Source organism: Eretmochelys imbricata, chromosome 6 (assembly GCF_965152235.1).
Source record: "Eretmochelys imbricata isolate rEreImb1 chromosome 6, rEreImb1.hap1, whole genome shotgun sequence".
NCBI lineage: Eukaryota > Metazoa > Chordata > Testudines > Cheloniidae > Eretmochelys > Eretmochelys imbricata.
This window is the reverse complement of record NC_135577.1, coordinates 51,066,910-51,077,259: the sequence shown is the minus strand read 5'-3', so window position 1 is coordinate 51,077,259 and position 10,350 is coordinate 51,066,910. Positions and strand designations below refer to the sequence as shown.

Genomic DNA, 10,350 nt, shown 5'->3' with positions numbered 1-10,350 from the left:
TGAGCGTTGTTATTTCTTTCAATAATGTACAACTGTTTGGACTTGAGTTTGCTTTTGCATTGGTATTATTTATTTCATTTATTTGCACCATGGCTGCATTTGGCTTCATTTGGTGCACAGCTGATTCTTATCAATCTGCTCAAGGGCATATTCCAAAGGGATGTGCTCCAGTCTCAGGCAGTGACATAAGAACCCAGGTCAATACTAAAGTGTAACTAAGTGAGTCCAAGGCTTTCGACGCATGGTGCATTTGCCTGTCTGATGGTTTTCAGCAGAGCTATTACCATTCACCACATGCTGTCACTGACCCCTAGATTTACAGTTTTACAATTTATATTCTCTTCTTTGATATAGCCAGTGGTATTGGGGGGCAGTAAGCTAGCAGATCTCCCTGTAGCCACAGAACTGGGGATCCAAGAATTAGGACCATAATGAGGACATGGAAGAAGAGAGACAATGTGGCCAGAGAGTGCTACTGTGGTCCAAATATTCTCAGCTGGTGCATTGGCCTGGGGGCCATAAACAGCAGCTGTACTTTTAGCAGCCCTAACACTGCTTTACACTATGCTCAGGGCATAGCAGGCATAGAACCAGCCTCCAGAACAGGGAGCCACAGCTGTGACCTCCTGACACCCTCAGCAGCACCTAGCAAATACTGAGCAAAGCTGAGAATCTAGGCCTTAGTATTCTTCTCCTTTCGTCCACGCATTCTACTGACACTGTTTCCTAATAGGCTGGGGAGTGCTTGGCACCGCCTATGGTCAGCATCTCTACCGTGAGATGATCATCTTCTGCTAGTCCATGGCAAGATAGAGGTAAGGATGCTAGCTACAAATGATAAGGCTGTCCCCTGCTGTATTTGCCGATCAGTGACCTATAGCAAAGAAGACTACATAGGAAAGAGCATCTTCTGTATGATAGTACAGAGCAGTAAGCACTAGGCATTCTGGACCTTTGGTGTGTCAGACTTACCTGCTGGCTGAGGGACCCCTGACTGGTTTCCATGTGTTTTCATTAGGCTGTAGATTGTTGCTACTTAAGAACCTTGGTTGACAGTTATGACTACATTAGCAGAAACACATAACAAAGTTAGATTCACTTTGACAGAAATAAGCACTGTGTTTTTGGCTTCTCTGTATTGCAACAAAAGAGGTACTGAGTGGATTCAGATCTCATTTAGGACGATGTAAATCCAGGATGAATAATTCCATTGAAGTTCATGGCGTTACATCAGTATAAAACTGATCAGTGTGGTGAAAGCAGCATCGAGATAATGATCTCCAAAGAAGTGAAAGCTTTGATAATTATTTCCTACTCATTTAATGGTGTATAATTTGTGAGTTTGACTCATACATTGGGCATCCCTTAAAAAGGAGGACTAATTTCAGAGATCCTGTCTCATATAGATGTTTGTCTGAAATACTAATATAAATAATTTTATTACTAGCTAGATTGATATTGAATAGATTGATGTTGAATAATGATTTCAATTGTCCATGGAAATGATGTGGTTTTAGTGTTTACAACAGGTTCTGGTAGTCAGAAGATCTGTATTCTGTTTCCACCTCTGAGAGTGATTTTGTGTATGACTTTTGGCAAGTCACTTAAATATTCGGTGGAATATTTACATCATCCTAAACTTCCTATCTGTAAAACAGGGATAATAACACTTACTGACTTTTGTAAAGTTTCTTGTTAACAGGGGAAAGATTTTTCAGTATAACCTAAAATATGAATTTAGTTAGATATAGTTATAATAATATAACACAACCCTTCCTCCCTACCCCTCTCTGTGGACATTTATTCTCATATAAGGTCAGTTTTTTGGTTTAGCTTGTCACCTAGGAAAAGGTTTAAGCTAAACTGTAAAAAGACTCTCTTAAACCAGAATAAGGGGGTTATAGTGGTATAACTGTATGTTTATACCCATACCAATATAACTGGTAAAACTTTCCCATGTCAATATGTCCTTACACACCATGGAGCAAGGAGTATGCATGTGTGTGTTGGGGGAGGGAAGGTGTGAGAGGGGAGGAGGTAATTAAAAAACAACTGTAACGTGTAAAATAATGCATGTTCCACCCCACCTGACCCTACAAGAAACCTAATTGTACACATTCCTGCCAGTTCCTTTTTGCTTCTAAACTCCCCACTTCTTACCCCTCTGTGTGTAGGTTACACTCATTTTGCTCACCCAATGTATGCCAAATTGATGCAAGTTATCCTTCACAATTTACACCAGTTTTTTGACTCACCAAAGTGTAACTTACACCACCCTGAAGTCATTAGTGAATTTGATTCCCTAGATCCATGTGAAAAAGACAGTAGATGTCCTACTCCTTTAACAGAATGGACCAATACAGTGAGGGTGTTAACTTGAGAAGCATCTCACCCACATCCCTTTCACAAGTATATTCCTTAAAACAGGGCATCTCTCCAGCAATTACAGGAAAAGAAAATGTTCCATCACCAACAACAAAAATAAAAACAATTTATTTTAAAGTAGTAGAAGGGAATGCGTAATAATGTGGACATTACTTCATCAGCTGATGTTCAGATGCATTGTCCTTTAGATGTGTTTAATATCAGCATCATTCAACATTTTTTTTCATTGTCCAATTATTCAATGTCATGGTAGGAAGATGAGAGTAGTGCCAGCAATATCACTTTTTAATTTTGTGCCCTTGAATAAAGGCAATAAGAGCCCAGCATAATAGAGTTTTCAGTGGAGAGAGTAATTGGGAAGCAGTTGCTAATGCAATATCTTTCATGAGTACAGGGTACTGCAGCTGTCTCTCCCATCTCTTTTCTCAAGGTAATACTGTGCTTCCAATTGTCATTATACCCAAGAAACAAATTATTTGAATTCTGGACACATCAGCACAAAACTGAAGGCTCCCTCATTTCATAGCCTGCTTGGAAAAGAACATTGCAGTCTATCATTCATTTATACAGCTGCCAGTCTAATGCTGTAAATTCAGAAAAGAAGACAGTCTGAAGTGCTGCACTTTAACATGTCTTTCCGCTCCTGAAACACCCTCTCACCACCCCCATCAGATATAAGGTAACATTTCACCTCTGAGAGCCAATGCTTTTAAACATCTGCTAAGATGCACACAGACTGTGCATGGCCTGTATTTTAATTGAAAATGAAAATATTACTCCTATTAATTGATTACAGTGACTTGTAACACTGAAGGAGATTCCTGATTCTTGGAAAAAATAATCTACAAAGATTTCTGCCGCTCTATAAATACAATGCAGCCTCAACTGATTTCATTTGCAGCAGGTTCATCTCCTTCCTAGAAGACACTGCACAGCAGGCAAAAGGAAATTTTAATGGACACTGGAACAATTCATCCAACCTTCTGTTCCATGACAAAAAAAGAAACTACACAAAGATATAAAAAAGAGAGATTGAGACACTGTATCAGAGAACATTTAAGATAAGGCCATTAAATTATGATTCAAAGGTAGTATCAAATAGATGAATGGTAAGCTGATATAAATTTAAGATTAATCATAAACAGGCTGTGTCATCCTGCTGGGAGCTGTTCTGTTCCAGCCTAATGAGAAGGTGTCTCTGTGAAAGGTACCTAATAAACCAGAAAAGCTCTGACAGTATCATTTAATAAAAGTACATTGCATGACACAGTCCATCCAACGACCTCCGAACATTTTTAATGGAGACTTTTAGCAAATTAAATATAAAAATTATTAATAATACATGCTCAGATACCAGCATGACAAGCACTTGATAAAAACCATTGACTTCAGTGGAACTAATAGTATGTAAAGTTAAGCACATGCGTAAGTGTTAGCAGACTTAAAGACTAAATCTCTGTGAGAATACGTGGACTTCTCATGATACACTTCTTGTATAAGACAGTTCATTGCCCTTAAAGTGATATAGCTCAGAGACGTGCTGAAGTTTAAGGGTTCTGGCACCCATACCGTGAACTAGAGAACCCCCTTCTGCTAGAATAAACAGACCAATTTTATGTTATTTTTTATGATTATATGTACTACTTGATTCTCCCCCACCACCTAATTGTAGTCATGTATTCATTGTTTGTTGTAATGCTTACAAACCCTTAATCTGTGTTCCTAGCCAGGAGTGTGAAACAGCTGAAATAGATACTGCTGCTAAAGACTCCATCTCAGACTTTACTCTGTATGAGAGCTGGACAAACATTTTCTATATAAACTGTTTTTCAATGGAAAAGTGTGTTTTTGACTAAACAAGATTTTATGCTGAAAGCACTTCATGTTAAAAAATTAAACCCAAATTTTTGGTTTTCAGCCAAAATGTGTTTGGTTTTTCAACAAAAAACAATCAATTGTTTTTGTGAAAAAACAAAACAGTCTCTGACTATCTCCACTGGATTCCTAATGTACCCTGAGACTTTGTTATACTGGTCAGATTTATTCTTGGTGTAGCTCACTTGAAGTTAATAATGAGGGATGAATTTAGCCCTAGGGATTTTAGTTACATGTAGGTGCCCAACAATGGGGATGTTGTAACATAGCTACTAGAATCAGTGGATAGGGACCTTTGTTCTACCACATTCAGTTCTCCTTCTTGTTTTGTGAGGTTAGTTTGTGAGTGAAAAAGGTGAGTGTAATATGAAAGGCAGGCCAGGCTTTTGTTTTCTTTTTTTAATCCTTCAGCTTTCTGTCTAAAACATAAAATAGCAAAAACATTACTCCTGTGTAAAAGCTACCGTAGACAGTTGCCAGGCTACTAATGACTGCATGGGCCAGATTAGCCAAGCCCTGCTGGAAGCACAGGTGCAGCAGGTTAACCAATTGGAAGCTGAGGCACAAGAAGCAGGATTTTTTAAAAAAGGCAACTGCAGAAGAAGTAGCACAGTTCAGGAAGTGACAGTGATCATCACTTTATTGTAGGATAAGACCCTTATGGTATAATTTATAGTTGGCACCTGTTTTTTTTATAAAGGCAACCCAGAGAGCTGGTCTCTATGACATATGGTGTCAGTAGCGAGAAGAACTTTTTCCCCTGCTTAGTATTAGCAGACTGGGCTCTGGTCTGTATCTGTTGGAGCAGGTAGTTCCTTTGGTATAGCTCTTCCAGTAGCTTTAGCTAACCTCTCTTCCAGCATCTTAGCTGAGCAGGCACCTTTCCCCTGGCTGGCAAGAAGCCATACAAAAGTCCTGCTGGGGAGTTTAGCTCTCAACTTTAGTCCCTAATGTTTTGATTTATACAGTCCCCTGACTTTAGTATGGGGTGAGTTTGTTCCCATTTAGTATTACGTTTTGCCCTTTACACTATATATCATTACCAATGTATTTCAACAAAGCTTTTAACCAGCTATTTCTAACCTCCCAATACTTTGAGATTCAGTTATTTTGTTTACCTTTTTTAAAAAAAGAATGATTACCCTAATGAAAATGGAACATTCCAACATGGAAGTGAGACAACTGGCCTCCTGCCAGTCGGGATCCCTCAGTAATCAGAGAGCTGCATGTAATGGTGCTTAGATACCACTAAGGTGATAGCTCTTTAAAATGTCTAAGATGGATAGCAAGGTTCATCAAAACAAGGTCACATCAGATCAAGGGGGAATTCTATTTCTATGTCTAGACGACAGCACCACAGTATAGACTACAGGGCTGTGAACTACAGTGTGCACTTGCATGCTGCACTGTAACTACCAAATGTGGACACAGACTAAAAGTCACATAGTCCTGTTTCAAGAGGGCTATGTTAATGTGAACTAGCTATCTTTTAGTTTCCACCTAAATTACAGGGCATTAATGTGTGCTGCTTTTCACACCCTTGTAGTCTGAAGGGCCACGCAGACATGTGGTTTACAATATTGTTGTTACATTTTATGTATGCTCAGGAGGTGAGTGAGCAAATGAGCCCAGGGATATCTTCTCTGAAATCCCTAGAGTTAGATGACGGGTAAATTTGACCCAATATGTGTATGAGGAGCATGCTGTTCAGTTGATAAGGGAACTGAGAATGAGTACCAGCATGCACAGTTTGTTTACATTGTAATAACTGTTTTGAGTACTACTAGGAAAAGTGGCGAGGTCTGTGTAAGACAGATAAGAGTTTTTACCAGAGGAGATAAACAGAGGTCATATGAGTGCCCCTGGGAACTTCAAAAGAGGAGCCCTCAGTGGGAATGAATGACTTAGGGGATTGTTAATGGGCTCTGGAGCCCTTTAGCTCTATGTCACCTTGTCAAATCCAGCCCAAGCTGTAAGTAACCTGAAGTTTTCACTGTCTGACGACTGTTAGGTGGGCTCAGGCTTGTTCCCACTGGACAGGTGTCTGAATCTCCAAAAAATATCATCCCATTTGGGACTAATTGGTACCCTTGTTGAAAACTGCAGCAAAGAATAAGCGTACCTGAAAAGTAAGTTGCAAGCTTGCTTGAACAATTGGTCCCCTTGGGTCAGAGAGGAAGCACAATAATGAGCCAGTGCAGGTCACTGCACCTGTTCACTGGATAAAAAAAGGACCGTCATTCTCCAGGACTTTCAATCCAGTACTAAATTCATGCATAAATCTAGCCCAAGCACTCTCCAAGAGATCATGAAAATGATACTGCTTTAAGCCTTGCTTTTAATGGAGGCCTTTTACAGCTGACAGACACTCTGGACCCTATCATCCTATTAGCACCATAAATCACCCAAAGTGACAAATGCTGTAACTAAAATAAAATTATAAATATTCCTAACGGTTCATTATTGTTTCCTTGACCCAAATTGAGTATGCAAATAACTTTCTTGTGCAGAATGTCATTTGAAATGTCTTTCACAACTCTTGTCAATGTTAGTCCAATGAAGACAAATATGCATATTAAAAAAAAAAGATATGTGCATTGCTCTCAGATGAGGCTACTCCCTGATTAACCAGTGTATTATGTTTTTGTTCAGCATTATTTGACTAATTAATATGTAAGCTCCTGAATGCAAGGACCCTGTTTTTCTCTATGTTTTGTACAATATCTAGTACATTACGCATGCTCCATAAAAAATAAGTAAACCCTGGGTTATTTTTGGAGCTCAAGGCGTTCACTGTGTTGGAACCAGGAACTAGGAGACTGCTGGTGTTGGCAATCACTGGAACCAGGAACAAAGTAAGTGGATTCAGGTGGAAGATACCCAGATCGGTGGGAAGGAAGTCTTCGATGTCCGCGCAAACGTGACAGTCACTAGCTGCCTCTCAGACAGACAGCCCCTCTGATAGGATGTGCAGCCCTTTTATGCCTTCTGTGTCGCGAAAGTTCTAGTCCAGACTGGTTTGATCCAGTCTCCTCAGAGGCAGTTTGTGCAGCAAACCCTGTTTCCCGCCAAATGAAAAGGTGCGAAAAAGTGAGTTGTAAACAACCAAAACTGGACTCCATTTTAAAAGATGGGTTCCATTGTCCAAAATGCCTTATAACTTAATTATTTTAATACAAATACAATAAATTCAAATGTGAACAGTGAAACAAGCATAAGTAAGTATGAATAAATATATATAGGGAACTCCGCCCTACAAATTGAACAACAAAAAAGAGAGCAGATAGAATAGCAAGGAAATTAAATTGATAAAATTACTGAATGCATGCATGGACAGGACATCAAGCTTCTTACCTCCTTGAGCTCTTCATAATAATTTGGGTTTCCAGGCCCAAAGTTGAGGGCTTCAGAGGGAGGTTGGTGACTCTTTGCCATGGCATCTATATTGGCAGCATGAGATCATACTAGGGCTTATTTCTTGTTCTTTTGGGTGCATGTGTGGATCCTTGTGCTGGACAGAATCATGCATTGGAAGGAACCAAAAATGTGAGAACTGCAAATAATATAGACCACAGATATTATGCACTGACTCTTGGAAGCTTTTTATAGTGTGGATCCTGAGAACCATTGAACAAAACTGTAAACTCTGTATATAATGGAAACCACTTCAAGTCAGGGGGTGCTACAGCACCCCCCATACCCGTAGTCTCAGCACCTATGTGAGTTAGGTGCAACAATTCACACCCCCTGTGACACTTTCAGAGAATGCTGTGGATTATGATGCACTGGGTGACTGCAAATAGATGACTAGTGTGGATGCACACTGTGTTCTAGTTTTCTCAAATTCAGTCACACTAGTCATAGATTCATAGATATTAAGGTCAGAAGGGACCATTATAATCATCTAGTCTGACCTCCTGCACAACGCAGGCCACAAAATCTCACCCACCCACTCCTGTGAAAAATCTCTCACCTCTTTTCCCCTTCTGCAAAACTGGCATAATCATATTTATCTACCTCACAGGATAGTTATGAGACTTCATTCACTGCTTGTAAATGCTTTGAGATTCTTGGTTGCATGGGACTACAGAATTATACATTTATTTTGGTTATTATGACTACAATATCTAGTAGTCACAATGTTTTTAAAACTTTGAGAAGAAAATTTGGTTCTTATATAATGTGGAAGATATACACATTTAAAAATTCTAAAATATGTTATATTTGTATTTGTTTCCAATCTTCCACAATTTCATCACTTTAATTTAATTTATTTAATTCATGAATTTGGAGGTGTACTATCAATTGCTCTTATTATCATTTCAAACCCAGTGGATTCTAATCATGGATAACTGCCCAATGCGACCTACAGTCAAATAGCAGACCTGAGAAAGGTTGAAAAATATTCATGTTGAGGACTGTCTTGCATGGGATCCGCTCTACTACATTTCTAAAGGTAACTCTTGTGGGTGTGCTACATATAGGAATAATGCTATGAAGCAACGTCAGTGGCTTGGTGCTCTTATTTGGAGCCTGTTCTTGGAGGTGATGAGCACTTCAGTGGGTCTGATCCTACTAATATTTATGATTATGCATGCTCACTGGCTGGGGTAGTCCAAGAGAGATCAATTTATTATACATTTTAATTTCTGGAGGGGTGGGAGGCTTAATTACCCTGTCCCTTAAAAGCAAAACACAATTTAATGTGGAGGAGTCCAACTTTGATCATCTGAACACCAGTTATCTCTAACTCCTGGTTATCCGAAGTTCTGATGTCTTTTATCCTGAGTACAAAAGTGACTTGATTCTCTTTTCACTTGCACCAGTATGAATAGGAGTTATCTCCATTGAAGTAAATGGGGTTACACCAGCGTAAAACAAGTGTAAATCAGAGATGCGTAGGACCAGTAGTAGCCAAAACAGGGACTTCTGGATATTTGCAGAACTTTCTTCAGTTTTAACTGGATTTCTTTCCCCTGAACTGATTAGCTGTTTGCTCCAACTCTCCCTCTCCCTCACAGTCTCTTTCACCTCAGTGTCACTCCTCATCTGCCATTGTTACCCTCTTCTCCCCTGCCCTGTTCCTATCACCCCCTTCCTTCCCTTGTGTGCGCCTTGCCCCGACTGGCAGGAACCATTAGTGGCCTCATGGTTAGTGGGGTGCCAACTGGATGGGACTGAGATGCAATGACGGCGCGCATGTCTGGCCTGGGAGGCTCTGCCAGGAAGAGATGCCAAGGGTTGGCTGTCCTTAAGAGTTAAATTTACATCCCTAAAGAGTGAGATTCAAGGCCAATTGTGACACTTTCCAGGAAGTGCGTTAGGTCATTGGTTAAGATAGGGACTCTCATCTTTGGTCTTTGATGACATCCAATTGCCCAGATTTTTAATCCAACCAGCTCTTAATAGTTTTAAAATGTACACTGCTTAATACTGCATAAATGTCCTAATTCATACTAAAGTCTAGGGCATGTGAGAATTCTATAAGCAGTGCAAATTAGTGGATTTTAATTAGGGCTGTCAATTAATCGTAGTTAACTCACTGGATTAACTCAAAAAAATTAATTGCGATTAATCGCACTGTTAAACAATAGAATACCAATTGAAATTTATTAAATATGTTTGCATATTTCTTTACATTTTCAAATATACTGATTTCTATTACAACACAGAATATAAAGTGTATAGTGCTCACTTTATATTATTATTTTTTATTACAAATATTTGCACTGTAAAAATGATAAAAATAAATAATAGTATTTTTCAATTCACCTCATACAAGTACTGTAGTGCAATAGCTTTACCGTGAAAGTGTAACTTACAAATGTAGAATTTTTTTTGTTACATGACCGCACTCGAAAACAAAACAATGTAAAACTTTAGAGCCTACAAGTCCACTCAGTCCTGCTTCTTGTTCAGCCAATTGCTAAAACAAACAAGCTCGTTTACATTTATGGGAGATACTGCTGCCTGCTTCTTATTTACAATGTTACCTGAAAGTGATAACAGGCTTTTGCCTGGCACTTTTGTAGCCGGCATTGCAAGGTATTTACATGCCAGATATGCTAAACATTCGTACGCCCCTTTATG

At 39.2% G+C, this 10,350-nt stretch overlaps 1 long non-coding RNA gene across 1 annotated transcript; it reads right to left on the bottom strand.

The window, feature by feature from the left end:
* Positions 1-6,580: 6,580 nt before the first annotated feature.
* On the bottom strand, positions 6,581-9,907 carry LOC144265679 (uncharacterized). The gene is made up of 2 exons (XR_013346332.1): positions 7,615-9,907; positions 6,581-7,318 (listed from the first exon to the last, which is right to left on the bottom strand). It is a non-coding gene; the product is annotated as an uncharacterized LOC144265679 (long non-coding RNA).
* Positions 9,908-10,350: the final 443 nt, after the last annotated feature.